We start from the raw sequence: 16,540 nt of genomic DNA, 5'->3' as shown, positions 1-16,540 counted from the left end.
GTGGCTGATTGTAATTATTAATCTTGCATTCGCTTGGGAGGACAAAAGAGGGAACCTTTCAGAATAGTGGGATCCGCAAACGAGAATCGAAGAAGAAATAAATCGAATAAATTTACGTGAAGACCACTCTTTGGTATTCCAACAGAGGAACTGCGAAAGTACACACATTAGTAACTGTCCTTACTCCTGTACACCTCCACCTAGAAGGGCCCCCAGAGCAACGCACTCTTTTCTGTTATCGGTAACGACATTACAACGTAAAAAACGCAAACAGACGTGACCTAGGCCTGGATCAAAACAAAGGACAGATGTACTTACAGCCTTACGACCTACATCGAGGAACGAGTCCATAACCTACCACAAGGCACGCCACCCACCGGGTACATTGACCCTAGCGTACTCGCGGCAGAGGTGTATATGTATCGTACTGTCCCACGTCACAACTTGGCACATTTCCAAACGCTGTCTCGTATTAAAAAGTTTTATTCCGTCGAATGACGAATATCAGGATGATTATAATCGCTGGGATCGCGGCTTCAAATCGCACTCGGCCCAATTTGTTCATGTAGGTCCATCCTCCTACCTTTCCGCTGTATGAAGACTCGGACATGGATTTGTTGGACTAACAACGTGCTGAAACGAAACTGCGTAAAGAAAAATAAAGACGAAACGAGCGGCGTGAGTTGAATCATTCGAAGGTTTAGAAGGCTCGAAGTCCTTGCGTAACGAACGACCAGAGGCGGCCAGGTAGTTCTGCTGGTGTGTACGACAGACGAGTTGCGCATGCGCCATGCAAACTAAGACGAGATCGGGCCTCTGGGATAGTCTATCGTACGGCGGGACCATGCTGAAGCGGTCAACTCCAACTTCGTCAACTTCAAGAGCACGGTCTTGACATCAACACTGGAAGCGAATTAATCGTATACAACAAGAAATATTCCTGGCATTAGTTGCTACCAAATTTGTTTTGATGAAATATCAGTTCTGCTCTGTATTTAACAACTTCAAGTCTATAGATGGCTGTCTTCTGGGTTGTTGCGCCGTGTAGTCTGGTAAACGTTTACCAACGTTTCAGAGGTCCATGATGCCTCCAGCATCAGGGCAACGTATAATACAGAGTTGTTCGTTGGTTAGTTATCATTTTGAGAATCAATGTCAGAAGGCAGTTATTGTAAGAACTTAAGCTTATCTCAACATAAGATTTATTCATTGACACTTGTCTATGTGTTAACAAAACAAATTACACAGAAATATATGAACATACTTTTTAAAAATTTTGTCTTCTGGAATGATTCAGCTGTTTATCGGAAACTGATTGTTGACAGAACAGCATAAATTTAGAGTACCTTGACTTTTTACTAATGTATGGCCAACGATAGGCTACATGACAAAATATGTTGGTTTATCATCATTTTTGAAATCACTCTTTACACTACATTAAATCGTACCAAACTCTTTAATGAAGAAAATATGAATAGTTAATTATTTCAATTTATATGTCAGATAAATAAAAAAATATGTTTAAGTGCTGTTTAAGACTTCCTCGTCATAGTTAATAGAAAACGTTCTAGTCTCTTCATACTGGAGCAAAACTGTTAACATTTTAGACAAGAAATTCCCATTACGTCATACTCCAGAAGAAGTAAGATATGACAGTTTTCGCAAACTTCACATCATAAAATACGAGCATGAAAAACTGCAAGAATGAGAGTGTCCTCTTGGTGGTTAAAAAGACTATTCCATTTTGGTCTTCCGAGTTGTAACACCGTGTTGTCTTGTAGACAGTTGGCCAACGTTTCGAAGTTCCTAACGTTTATAACATCCCACCAGATTACACAATCCAGAAAACTACAAATTGACATGTAAGAATTGGTATAATGCTTGAGTTGGCAAACCTGTAGACAAATGAAGCACAAAATCTGATTCGAATAACAGATTTCAAACTGAAGTAATTCGACGAATAGGCTATTTGTAAATTGGAGGAGATAATGACAAAACATTTGTTTGTTTAATGCTTGATTTGTTTAACGATGATTTCAAATACAGGTAGGATTCGGTTTACGCCGGAAATATCAGGAACCTAACACTGGCGTAAACCGAGTCCTACCTGTACACGTTTATTTCCAACTAGTGACTAAAATAAATTGACGAATCTTGGTCAAAATCAGACTTACTTAATTATTTTGTTCTTAGAAGCAGAATTCCCACAAGAAAATTACTCTTTTACGATAATGTCTTCTACAACACAGTCATAAACTTCATCTTCCATGATACATAATCACATGTCACAATACGACACATGCGTGCAACGAAGGTCATGAAATTAATCACGAAAGATGTGATGCGGTACACTACGTCAAAAGCCAGCACGCAAGCAAGTAGCGTGTTAGCAGTAGAGGTCTGGCTAACATCTTATATTGGAAGGTCACACAGCCCCTTCATTCAGTAACTCTACACCACTGTGTCGTGTCACTTGTAAATGCGTCTGCGTGCACAGAAAGCCCACGTTAACCCAGGACTACGTGGCTAACAGCGACCAATTACCTATGGCTTCTAAAGAAACATTTTATCTGATCGATTCTGCGGTGTTCCAGCTTATGTGTCACAACTGGACGGCGAAAGTAACATTAATTGATTTTCGTTTTAAAAAGTGTTAACCGAGTTAATATGGCTAACATAAAGTTTTCGCCAATACATGGAATGTCTTCAGTAAGCGCGAAGGCGTTTTGCAGTCCGGGTAATAATCACGGATTTCAGAACAGTATTGATCTGGGGGCGAAAAAATATGGAAAACTACGCTATCATAATTAATTTCGTATGTCAGTTGGGGAAATTCCGAGGGCAGGTTACGCGAGGTCATATCGTGACACTTATATCGGTCACCCAGGGGACTCGACTTATTTATCGACTCTTTTTCAACAGCACAGGAAACACAGACCAGCTGTCGCCGCATGACAGAAAGACTGTGGACGGTGAACAAGAGAACATTTGGCTGGAAGCAGTCGTTAGGTATTTCAGGATAGCGTATTAATACAACAGTTCGTGGAAAAAATTCTTCATTCAGGACAGGCGGTCTCTGGATCAAAACTCGAATCTGGGACCTCCAGAATGTGTAGCAGGAAATCTAGTCACGGTGGTGGTTGTGGTAGGAGGCTGAGGGTTTGAATCTGAGCTTAAACCCAGTAGGAATTTAGCCTCTGACAAATAGGCCGCCATTTGGAGAAGAAACTACTTACATTTAATCGGTTTTATAAAACTTGAAAGATGGTATCGTCGAAAAATTCCATTGTAAACTGCAGGTCATACACAATCACGTGAAACGATTGATACGCAACTGTCATCGTATTAAATTGAGCAGAACGTTTTCTAGCAACTTCAGTTTCTCCGAAACGCTGCGTGGGAAGCAGCTGACAAGACGGACGACGACGCAGGTGAATCGAAGCCTTATTATAGGAACGTGACGTCACAGTCTGAAAGGCGCAACAGGGCACAAACTGACAAGGCGTAGAGATGCAAAAACGCATAATCTATTCAGAGAGTTTTGATTACATACATGACTTTTAACAATTTTTAGTCGTCTTTTAATGGAATTGTTTTTGCAGATACCAAGAAGATAATACACATAGCATTTATTTTAAAAATATGTTCCCCAATTGTTTACAATCCTTTGGAATATAATAATTGAGCATGTGTTACATAATACAGGAACGATTTGCAATACAAACAAAAACTGTATTAAAATATGTTGACTTCAATTAATATTATTACACCACAATCATAACCTTGATTCTTTATGACTGAAACTCAGCCAATGAAAATTATCCAGCAAGAAACTATTTGCATTAAACTTGTTACTTGAAGCTGGTTTAATCCAATTGGTTTACTAAGTATGGCCCGTTTTAGGCAATGGTTAAATTGGATTTACGACAAACGACCAACTCTGAACTCAACTGGAAAGTGAATCCATTTGAGATTATTATTAAATGAGATCAAAGTTCAATAAAAGTATATGAAATTGTGAAGTGCGTTTATTTACTATAGAACATGATCATAGGCAGGGGGTGCTAGAAACAAATACAGCACAACCAATTGAAGCAGAGAGATTATGTCCTCGAGAATTTATCCACAAATAAAACAGCATACTAAATACATTAATAATTAAATACATACTTCAGTGTTGTAGGATCAATTAAATAAACATTTTCAGAATTGAGCAATAAAACTTTTTATCGTTAAAAATAAAGACATGCTACTTGCATTATTATTTTCCTCGGTCCCACTGCCCAATTTCCGCCCATAACTTCCGGGACACATCTCTGTTATTATAACCTTCTTTCTGATTGGTTTTCCTTCAAAAACAAATTGTACCATCCTCTAAGCTACGCAGTAACTTAGTCCAATGAGTTTGACGCAAATTTTTCCACGGTTCAAAGTTAAGTAGAGCGTGCTTGCGTGTGGTAAGACAAATCCTCACTTTCGATATGACTTACAGAAAATGTGTTAAAAACGACCGTCTGAAACCAATTCGGCTGTCTTATGTTCACAGGCTTACCGATCTATGCACATGTTTCAGTCTACCTATTTGTTTTATTTAGACGAATATCAGCTCTGGGAATTCTCACACGGGACGCAACCAATGTTTAGTCTTGCCGCCTGCAGACTTCCATGGCAGACTAAAAGACTTGAACAGCGTCGCGTAATGTCATAACTTCCTGCGCTAAATTATGACGTGATAACGCGGCGACAATCTCATCTCGAGATCTTCGTGGAATTTACAGTTTCAAGATACTGAGAAGCAAAAATTTTGAAACTCTGGAGAGACAGCGAAATTGTCTATGTTTTAAGAATGGCTGAAGGTCCTAGGACCAAAAAGAAATTAAAACATTTTAAGGAATGTTATATGTATCCAATTAAAAAAATAACACATTAGCAACCAGACGTGTTGTTTTACATTCTACATAAACAAGGAATAAAAGTTACGTGTTTTTAGCAGTTCTGCCAACGTCTACATCATTTCAAACGTGCCAGTGCAGCATCCACTTCAAAAGTTTATTCTTCGCCTAATTTCTTATTACTTACTGTAAAATGGTAAATTTGTCATTGATTGTTGAAGCCAGTACTCATCACAACTTGAAGATGTATGGAGAATAGAAGGAAAGTCTCCACTATTCTTACGTCAGTACCAAATACAGGCAAGTGGTTTAGCTTCACGCTCAGCCAACTTTATCCTCGGTACGAGTTATATAGGAGGCTGGGTGAATCCCCGAATCGGTCTGGACGTTGTGGGGAAGACGACTATCTCTTGCATCTGTCAAGATTCGAACCTTGACTGCCCATGCCCGTAGCTTATTCAGTGGACAAACCCAATTTATCGTAGGAAATTGAAAAAGAAAAGTTATATTCAAGCGGCTTCCAGTGACGTAACTTTCATATCAAAACTCATGAAAATCGGTCACTTGGTTAAAGGTTGGAAGGAAAACACACACACGCGGTATGGCGATCTCAAAAGAATCTACTTCTTCCTTAAGAATGCAAAACAGGCTAAAATGAGTGTCAGGCCGAAAACTTTAAGGTATTAAAAAATACGCTTTACACGAAGTCATGAATGATTCTTCTCCTACTTCGTTTGCATCTATAGCCTATTCATTGTATTGAAACATGTCAGATTTATTGTAGGCCGCATTAGAAGGCAAAGTTTATTTTGTCATCTGTACAACGAGAAATATTTCAGAAAATCAAAGTTCGATTTCAGCTCATGTCAAGTTCTGGTCGTATTAAAACAACAGGTTTCAAAAACAAATCCATCAGCGTCTTTTACAGACAAAGGTCAATCGACATGCGTCAATGGAGCTATTTGACGGCTGCTGTAAGCACAATGTTTCCCGTTTCCCATTCCCTGAATAGTCTGCCTCTAGATGAAATCGAAGATATTGGCGAATACATATACCTTGGTCGACTGCTCAATATGTCCGACGACTTAAGACCAGAAATCGCACGAAGACGCCGCACTGGTTTGGCGGCATTCAACGGGGCAACTCAAGGCAGGAACATTTAACACCACAGTTCTGCCCGCAATGTGCTATGCTGGAGAGACTTGGAACCTAACAAAAGTCTTGATAATCAATTAAAGGTCACCCAGGCCCCACTCGAAAGACGAATCGTGGGGCTAACTCTCAAGAAAGAAATGAACACAATAGCGACGTTCGAAATATGTCGAAAAATCAAGGATGCTCTGGAATATGTGGACAAGGCGAAACATCGACGGGCCGGGCACATTATGAGAAGAAAATACGAAAGATGGACCACAAATACCATCAACAGGACTTGGGGAAATTATCAGACTATATCAACATTTCAGCCAAAAACAGAGCGTGAGCTGTTATGATTTCAGCAGCATGAACCATGGTTTGACGAAGAATGTTTAAAATGATTTGGTAAAAGTAAGCAGACTAAATAGCAGCAGCTGCAGAATCCAAGCCAGACGAATGAAGATAATATGGATAATGTAAGACGTGAAGCTAGGCAAGCAAACAAATGTAACATCTGTAAGACAAAATTAATTGGCTTGAAACATAAATAAATTATGCAGAATCATAAATAAATTTTATGGAGGATTACAAACCTAAAACTGACTTATTAAAGGATAAGAATGGTGATCTCTCATAATCACACACTATTTTGAGTATTTAAAATAATAACTTCTGCCTTCATCTTTAAGGTAAGGTTAGGTAGACTCAAATATACAGACGAGCCAATAGATCTGAGTCCAGGTCAATTGAACTTGGATCTGCTATTGGAAATTTTAAGAGGTACAAATTACCAGATACTGATAAAATTTCGGCAGAATTAATCCAAGCGTTAAGTTCTACATTACGTTAAGTACGAGAACTTATTAAGTGTATATGGATCAAGGAAGAAATGCCGATCATGTGGAAATGTTACTGCATGTAACTATTTGTAAGGAAGGTGATATAAATTACTTAATTAATGATCCAGGGTTATCAGTTATCAAGTACACACAAAATGTTATCTAACATTCAGATTTCAAGGTCAACCCTATACGTACACGAAATGATCGGGAATAATTGGGCATTTAGACGTAATAGATCAACTACTGATTAGATTCTTTATGTTCGTGAATAGTGGAGAAACAATGGCTGTAAAATGGGACTGTACATAAACTATTTATACACATCAAGAAAGCGTATGATGAGTTATAATGGATCTAAAAGTTCGTGACGACGGTGAGTTATTAGAATAAAAATTTCCTTGGATATTTTCCATCGTCTAGTAAAATAATAAAATAGAAAAACGACGTTTCGGAGATGGGGCTCTATCTCCGTCTTCAGGTACCTACTCCGTTGGGCCCAATAGATAGGGCTAATTTTTATTCCAGTTATAATGGAATTACAATATTCTCATTGAGTCTGGTGTACCAGTGAATTTAGACAGTCTGGTTAAAATGTATTTCAAAGATACCGTATATTAGATTACATATAGATTAATATTTGTGTCCCTCTTTTTCTGTTCTGAATCGTCTGAAAGATACGCTTTATCACCATTGGTTTTCAGCCTTTCTTTCGAATGTGTCACGAGGAAGATTCTAGGAAACAAAGACGGAATGGGATGACATGTGACACATAAGTTTTTCGTGTTCCCGTTCTGATGTTATGACGTTAATCGAATACGTAAATAAAATAAATAAGAACACAGTTTGTTAGAGGTAAACTCGTCACCAAACAACAGACCAAGGTCATTAGCCGATAGAAAGGTAGCTAATAAATGTTCTAAATAGCATCAGATTTTAAAAAAAGGATTTAACTGGGAAAGGCAGTAACAAATCAGAACAGCGTTCACAAGGTTGTCACTATCAAACTAATTCGGAAAATATTTGCTGCAATGCAGACCAGAATCGTTTTTCTTCCAGTCTGGTACTGAAAAACAAAGACATTAAAATATACTGGAAACGACCCGTTCTTCAAGTTCCTGAGCACTGTAGTTCCACTACTTTCGTTGGCTTGATCTATAGACATTCGGTAGGACTCCTTGGACGGGGGATCAGCCCGTCGCGAGGCCTCTACCTGTACACAGGACAGCATAACACAGAGAAACGCGGACAAACATCCATAGCTTGAGTGGGATTCGAACCCACGATCCCAGTGACCGCGCGGCCACTGCGGACACCGACATTAAAATATAGACTATAAAAATGTATAATTTCACATTTTATATTGTATGGGTGTGAAACCTGAGTTCACACATTAAGGGTAGAACACAAATTGAAGGTGTTTGAGAAAGTGGTGCTTTTGGATGGATAAAATGACAAGAAGCTTGAAAAATGTGCTTAAGGAGACGCACAATTTCTAGCCTATTCTGCATAATTTCTAGTTAGATCAATGAAATGGGCTTAGAATGCGGAGCGCGGAGACGGGAAAATGTGCACAGAACGTTGGTTTTAAGCCTAAAGCGGGGATATCTGAATGAAAAAGAGAAGATAATATTAAAACGAATATCTTGATTCACTTGGCTCAAGTTAAGGACCACTGTCTGGTCTGATAGTCTCAACAAATAATATGCCTATTCAGATTTTATCGAAATCCTTGGAGACCCTGTTTAGGGTTGCGACCCACAGGTTAAAAATAATTTCTTTTCATTAAAAATTCGTGAAACTTTTCCTGTACGTCACTAAGCATTATCGACAGGAAACGGTCACATTTATTTTTGAGTAAAATGTCCACTTTCACTAAAATTTATATATAAATTCTGAAACTGCGTGCTGACCAGAGTAAAACTAATGACGACAGGCTACGAGACACAATATGTGGGTTATGCAACACGTACGAAATAAATGCACCGCGTGTTACATACAAGCAGGCAAATATGCTGTGGAATATTTTCTTATCAAAAACAGTACGTACCATGAAGAAGACACACAAAATATAGAATACAGATTTGTCCATTATTTCAGACTATAAAATTTCGTGCAAGGATTTAATAAAATTCAAGTCGAAATAACTGTAGAACGCATTCAAGACTAAATGTAAAGTTGTTTAGTTGGGTCAATCTTACTGTAGACCTATTTTCTGCCATTAAAGATATAGAAGAATCCTCAATATTTTTCATCAAAAAGTTGCTCATTAAATTTAACAGATACGCACAGCTGTTTCGCGTTTGGCATATAGGCCTATTGCAAAATTCCTCGTATTTTATGGAACCAAAAGTTTATTATCGTGTCATTGGATCCTGTCTTGATTCAGATGAATCCAGTTCATCCTCTCACATTATATTTCTTTAAGAATCATTTTAATACTATTCTCCCATCTATGCCTAAAAGGACTGCAGATCTTCGACGTTTTTACGCTACGTCCATTCCCAGTCTCATCCATGACCAACTAAAATCACAGCAAAAGACCATGCTTTATAATCACAGCGAGCAAATACCTGAAAAGGGATTTGGTTCTTGGTCACGGTCGAAATGAAGTCGAGGCAATTGCACAACAAAACATTTCAAAAATGAAACATTCGAAAATAGCTACAGAAGACCACCAAATCTTTGCTTTGGAAAGCCTTCAGTCATGTTGATTCGTCGTAAAAAATAGTTCCTAGCGTTTAACAATGCTAGGCAATGTTCATTTAAATAAACGTTTGTGGTTTGAATTAAACACATAAAAAGAAACTACACAAAAATGACATCACAGCATTATATCTCTATTGATGTTTTGTCTACTTGATGAAAGATGGCAGGGATGTGCTGTTTGGCTGCTGATTCAATGGGCGTAGCTGTGGAAGACCACCATCTCTCATTGGCGCGGCTAAGCATGGCACCACCTTGAGTGTGCACGCCCAATTCTGTAATTCAAACTTGTGCATCTAATCTCATTGGTCAGTTCGAAGATTCAATCGTAATGGCCGTCTCTGAGAAGATCTGTTTGTATTAAATAACAGTCAAATTTAATCATTAAGCTTATTCGGATATATGTGACAAGATACACACAATTAATTAAAGTGTCTGGAAGCATCCTGCTAACGTCCATCTTGTTCCAAGATAAACCTTATATGCGAAACAATACAGTCTTGATGAAATGACCTTCGCAGCCCTGGTAAGCTCTACATACCTAGTTTCTCAGCAGGCAGAATCTAGCACACTGTTTACTCTCATTCCACGGCACGATCTGACGAAGGAAAATTCTTGAATGTTTATAAGGTGACGGTCTACAGTCATCATGCCCTTATTTTCAATAAGACGTTGAATTCTTGAGACGAAAATATGTTGCAAATCAAATCTGTTTTAAACATCACCAGTAGTGTGAGGTGGGTTATGACAAAACAGGAATGTGGTCGTGGCAAAACGTGTTAGGAAATTTGTCCAATTTTTAAAGGGCGTATCCGAGGCTTATTTTCTTGTTTATGTAACATTGTCCTGGGTACAAACTTTTTCCTTTTATCGTAATCACCATTTGGTCTTGTGTTGTGTGGTGATCATTTTTGGAAGAAAGTACGATCAGAAATCCTGAAAACAAATCCAGTAGACCTAATAACAATAAAAATTCGAACTAGAAATCGTATTTTGTGATTATTGTAGCGAAGCAGTTGATGATAGATGGTTGACTAGTTGCTACGAAGGCCTAGGAATACAACAAGTGGTTGGAAACAATTAGGCCTATAAACCATACGCCTGTAGCTCGGAAGCTCGAGCTATGCTTCATCCCGTAAAAATTGTTAAGACGAGTGTAGTACGAGAGGTAGGCCTATATTATTCTTCAGTGTTCTGTCTGACGACAGGTCCATTGCTCTGACCAAAAAGAGCTCGCCAGTTTTCTCTATTCTCAGCTTAGGCCTAAATACAATGAGTTAAATAAATTCGATCATGCATCGTAGTTTTGTCAGACATTCCGCGTTAATTTTCTCTTCGCCATCTGTCTTAAAATGATGAACATAACCTTAATGATACGTTGCTGACTATCTATTTTAGGCCTACAAAGTACAGGACTGTGTATCCTGTGGAAAGCATATTTGCAATAGTAGTAAGACTTAAAATTCAAGCTAGAGGAGAGCTTATTTAGGCCAACTACAAAAACCATTTGCGATTACAGTCTATTACTCTGGTTGTATGACTACGTTTTCGTAGTTTTCATCATTCTTAATTTGTTTATGCATCGGTATATTTAGAAATATTGATAATATAAATAAAAATAACAGTTTCCCATCTTAATGCAAATATAAATCCATAAATACCTTCTATCTGAGAAGTACTGGGTTCAAAACTGTTCACACATATGTTAGGCCTACATGCACAGTGACTACAGCTGTTCTGTGACGTCTTGTTTTTAGGCCTACCAGTTGTACAACGTGATTCAAAGGATTACGGGTTCCTGCTCCTTTCTACATCTCACCACAGGCTTCCTTTTTAAAAGATTTATTTTTTCCGTTATTTTTCTCAAGTATCACGAATGAAAATTATGAAGATGTCAGTCACAGTTATGACTTCCAAGAATGATAAATCTTTCTGCCATAGTTTTGTGAGAGTCACATGAAACTATAAACTGTGTGGTTTACTGGAAGTTACTTTATTGATGGAACTCACATTACAAAGATGACTGTTGAAGAATACATGCTCAACAAACAACCAATTAGTTAATTTAAAAATACACTGTAATATAGGTCTATGGTTTTAAAACAAAGTTTGTTAAGGTAATGTTTCAAATATATTTCGTTTGTTATATTGAGAACTTGTAGTCTTATACTAAATAAAGTGTGTCCAAAATGAGATTCAACACATGAACAAACAATTCCCTTGTAGTTGATTATAAAGTAGCAAAGAATATTTTTTTACAGTTTCTGTAATGCCACTTTTCGATGGATTGCAGCTCTGTTTTAAAAGCTACACTTTTCGAAAAATTTCACTTGACAATAAAATTCAATCCAATTTAATTTTACTTATTTGGCTTTTAATTACTTAAGTCTCCTTTTAATTTTTATCAGCTCTCTTACCCTGTCTTAAACATGCCATTGAATTTAAATACGTTTAAGTACGTCAGCCTCCAATTCTAAGTGCATCTTTGGATAAATTACCAGAATACCACAAACACTTAATTTGAAGAAATACGTAGAGAATCTATTAATAATGTTAATATGTACTGGATACGAAGTTTTAAGTTATAATCACCCCGTGCAAAGTTAAATCAGCACAGTTTAGCATGGGATATCTACTTTTATAAATGTTATAGGACTTTAATTGAGTCACTATTATCGTGATTAATATTATCAAGAAGTTTAGTTGTGATTTAAAGAAGAAGAAGAATATTTGAACTGTAGAAAACAAAAAATACTTGCTAAAATTTGTCTAGACTTCTTCTTTTGTTGGTTAAAAAAGTAGACTATCCTTTTACGTGCTTTAGATTGCACATTGCATGATAGTGACGCGAGACGCTTGAATAAAAATAATAAGTAACTGACCGTCTTATTTGCATCCTTTTATCTAATTAAAAGCCTAAATATTTTAAACATGAATTTGCTATGCTAAAATTTCTCCCAGTTCTCCTGTGAAATTAAATTAAATTTCCATTTGATAACTCGGGTCTGTATTTAAATTTATATCTACAACACATTAATGTAACTCTAATTTAATTTTTAATTATAGTGTAGTTTCAACAGACAAGTTCCATCAAATTTTTCACAAGCCTAAGTTTTAGTAAATTATAACTCAATTTCCCTTTGTATTCCCGTCTTTGAAACACAGCCTAAGAGGAATACTTGTTTGTTCGTATTGATGCTTCAGTTAAAAGTATTTAATTGGAGTTAGATCATAGAAAGAGCACTGATTAGCATTCAGACAATCTTTTTTCCAGTCTAAACATCAATTTTGATTTGACTAGCCTACTAGCAGTATAGTGTACCTATACGTGATAGTACTTTTAGCAATTTACGAAAAATTTAGTAGTTCTGAAGGCGGCTCGTAATAAGAATGTTTAATAACCTCCTTAGGCTTTGTTTAAAAATTTACACGAAATCTGGGTTGTATACATTTAAGGGAAGACTTCATGTAATCTTACATATCTTACGAAAAGATGAAAGGAGAAATTAATTGAGCTGGGTCATAATAGTGTCCAGTGGGAAGCTTTTGTGACAACGGTGATGAAATTAGAGTTCCATGACAAGAGAGAATATCTTGATCAGTTTAACAAATTTTGAAGACAGATCATTTACACATAATGAACTTATTAATTAAATAGCCTTATAACTTATTTCTCAGTAGCGACTCCGACTAACAATCGAAATTTTGTCTAAGAAGTGACTGGCTACATGGAATTAAGTATGGATAAAAGTAAGGACACACGAAAGGAATCTGCAGATGACAGTTTAAAAAATAAATTCCGTTAGTTTAAGTAACAATATTTCGAGGGACACCAAACACGATGACGTACATCCAAAACCCTAAAAACAAGGAGCTCAAATCAGGACACCTGGAGACAAATGTCTATAAGTATTCAGATTGTCAGACATTTCAAGAAGCATATTACTGAAAATAAGAAGTAATTTAGAATGATAGTTAACATGACAATGTGTACTTCTTGCACAATAGTACGTCTATTTTGATCTTATACCACTCCTATGCATACAAAACGTAATAGGCTGTATTTATTCAACCTGTTTACTCGTATTGACGTAAATTGAAAATGTAACTTGTTTTAAGAACAGTCTAAATTATTCTATAAAAATTGTTTATTTCAGTTACCGGTCAAAAGACGATGACTTGAAGTGAACATTATTACAGACTTCAATTTCTTATCTGTCTTAACAATCAAGATATTTATCCGATAACTACATTTCTTGTAACACTTCCGGATCAATTACTTTTTCTTTTTAAGGATACACGCTTACATGAAATATACATTAGGCCTATAGGCCTCCAAGTCAGTTTCAGCCATAATTGTAGTTTATCGGTAAATCTTAATAATGACCCTCAACACAAGGCCTACAACTGAAAATTCTGTTTGAGAACAGACAAATTGAACAATAACTGATAAATCATTTTTATCCGACGTGAAAAATTATGGTGACGTTTCAAGACGTCTGCTGACACCGACGTAAATGTTTTGAGAAGAATCTAATGCGTTACAAATACGTTTCGATACGAGAAGACACTTGTGAAAATTTTTATGGAACTTGTCTGTTAACACTATACCTTACGTGGTAAACCTAATTTTCATGACAGGTGAAAGAAAAATAAAGAACAAATTTTTTTGAGTAGGCGGATGAGATGGGCTATTGATGAAAGAAATAAGAACAAGATGTTAGTAGGAAAATCTCAAGGATAAAAGCCAACTGGAAGATGGGAAAACAATAATAAAATTGTATAGATGATGGATCTGATTCGAATGGTGAGATTTTCTGACCAAAAAAAAAGGAAAAAAAGATAGGGATTTCTTGAGCAGCTGAACTGTCATACATTAAAACACGAATATTATAGTTAATCTACTCTTTTATTTAAATTTAAGTGAATAAAATTAAAATACCAAACAACTGAATGAAGTGTAGGCCTAATATCTTATTTACGTGAAACGCAACATTTAAAACTAGTAAGACACGTCGCTTTTATTTACGTCCAAATTTTTCAGTCAACAGTGAAGCAACTAGCAACTGTATTACTTTCAGTACACTTTTGAAGTTACTGCTTTAACGTGTTTCTTAAATTGTTTTGCAAAAAAATTCTTCAAGTCTTTTCCCTTTCCCTTTAAAGTAGGCCTATGCAAGACCAGCCCTAAACCCTTTAAGACGAACTTAACCAATTAGACTATTACCATGGCTCAAGATGGCTATTATTTACCAGGGAATGTACACAGCCGGAAGCCACACATCTGCACGAGCTGATCAGAACGAAACACATGGGACACTTCTTAGGTACTGAAAGATCACCAATTTCATTTGTACATGAATTTACGCTCAGGTTAAATAAAACAAGGTTTCTGTCTATGAAGTACCACAACGAACCCAAATCAATCAAGACACACAATTAACAATATATTAAGTGCAGTAGGGAATTGTTATATATTAAGGTGCAGATTATCCTGTCAAAACTCTTGAATAATTCTACTAGAACGTGCACCATATTCAAATCTGACATACGCAAAATAACGAACGTAAATATAGGCTCTATACTGACTTCTGTCCAACTCCACTGCATCAAATAAATCGTAATAGACGGAGAAAACTAGACTCAACATTCTTTTTAAGGGACGGCCAGGTGTGCCGTCATCTTTTGTTTAAAATTAATATTCATGTCAGGGAAAATGAGATATACTCGCAGTATACGAACAGAAAATTTTGGCCTGAAATGTTGATACAGTCAACTTAGGAGAGAGAAAACATACATAAGATGTCAACAGACCATCAAGAAGAATGTCCTATCTTATCAAGACGGACGAAGAGACTTAAACCAGGTTTAGCTGATGGCTAGCTTCTGTGGCAATGGCTTTATCTGCATGAGAAAATTTCTTATCAGTTCCGACCGCATCTTTAGGTTTGACGTGTCCGCGAAGGCACTGCAGTGCATTGAAACCTAACATGAACACGCGACTGAACACAGATTAAACACCATCACACCAAGTCTCATCTAACCGTGTCACTAAAGTTTTAAAAGTTCGATTTCTTCAAATTAACAAAGTTGAAAGAACAGTTTTTGGACAAAAACAAGACTGAAAATAAATCTTGGTTTTTAACAAGAGTGTAATAACCTCACAGACATATAAAACCTCAAGATGGCCGCATTTGGCCGAAACACGTAATCTACATAATCAGCGCTATTTGGTCACAAACATCGGTCATCTCGTGTTTTGCGAGACAGCCGCCAGCTTTGCGGTACTGCGTGTTGTCTGACGCCTTAAGTGTCAAGAAGAGAGAGCAAACGACACCCATTTATCTTGCAGAATATAAGCAAAAGTGTAATCAATCTTCATAAACAGAAATAGTATTACTTTGCTTAGAACCGAATCAAAATAGATATGTGTGTACTATTGTATATAATTGTATACTGTAACTGCATTTTATGTCATTCTTTGTTAATCTCATTTTGGCAGACACAAAGGAAATATATCAAGTGCAGATTATGTGACAAACCATGCCAAAAAACAAACCGATTCATCCTCAAAGATTAATTTGATAAACAAAATGAATTACTGATGCAATTACATATCATGGATAAGCCTGAACGGATTTTGATCGTCGAATTTAAGTTTCTTATTTCTATAACAAAGTTTAGTCACTTCATTTTAAATTAAAAATAATAATTTTCTTTTTGCTTCTTTCAGGTTATAAACGTAAAATAAACCTTAATAACTTTATGTCTACTTTTCATTTGGGCTGTATTTGAATTTACATATTTTGCAAAAGAAACATTTCTTTGGCCATATTATCTGAATTGTGTAGTTAAAAACTGTGAAAAGAAAATCATTAAAAATGTTTCTTCTGAGGCTCTCATGACAAAATACAAGGGTTATAACATTTTCAGTGTAGCTAAATGAGTTCTGTGGTGGGTGGACTT

At 36.5% G+C, this 16,540-nt stretch overlaps 2 long non-coding RNA genes across 3 annotated transcripts in view; one reads left to right on the top strand and one right to left on the bottom strand.

Moving 5' to 3' along the window:
- Window positions 1–16,540, bottom strand: part of LOC110830188 (uncharacterized) — a 296,733-nt gene that overhangs the window by 136,335 nt on the left and 143,858 nt on the right. The window lies entirely within an intron of this gene.
- On the top strand, window positions 9,828–11,769 carry LOC110830190 (uncharacterized). Its single transcript, XR_002543192.2, has 2 exons — window positions 9,828–10,100; window positions 11,332–11,769. It is a non-coding gene; the product is annotated as an uncharacterized LOC110830190 (long non-coding RNA).

This window comes from Zootermopsis nevadensis, unplaced genomic scaffold, assembly GCF_977971745.1.
Source record: "Zootermopsis nevadensis isolate Lab colony 2312 unplaced genomic scaffold, Znev_1.0 Znev_ptg000008l, whole genome shotgun sequence".
Classification (NCBI taxonomy): Eukaryota; Metazoa; Arthropoda; class Insecta; order Blattodea; family Termopsidae; genus Zootermopsis; species Zootermopsis nevadensis.
The sequence above is the reverse complement of the archived record's forward strand: the minus strand, read 5'-3'. Positions and strand labels throughout refer to the sequence as shown.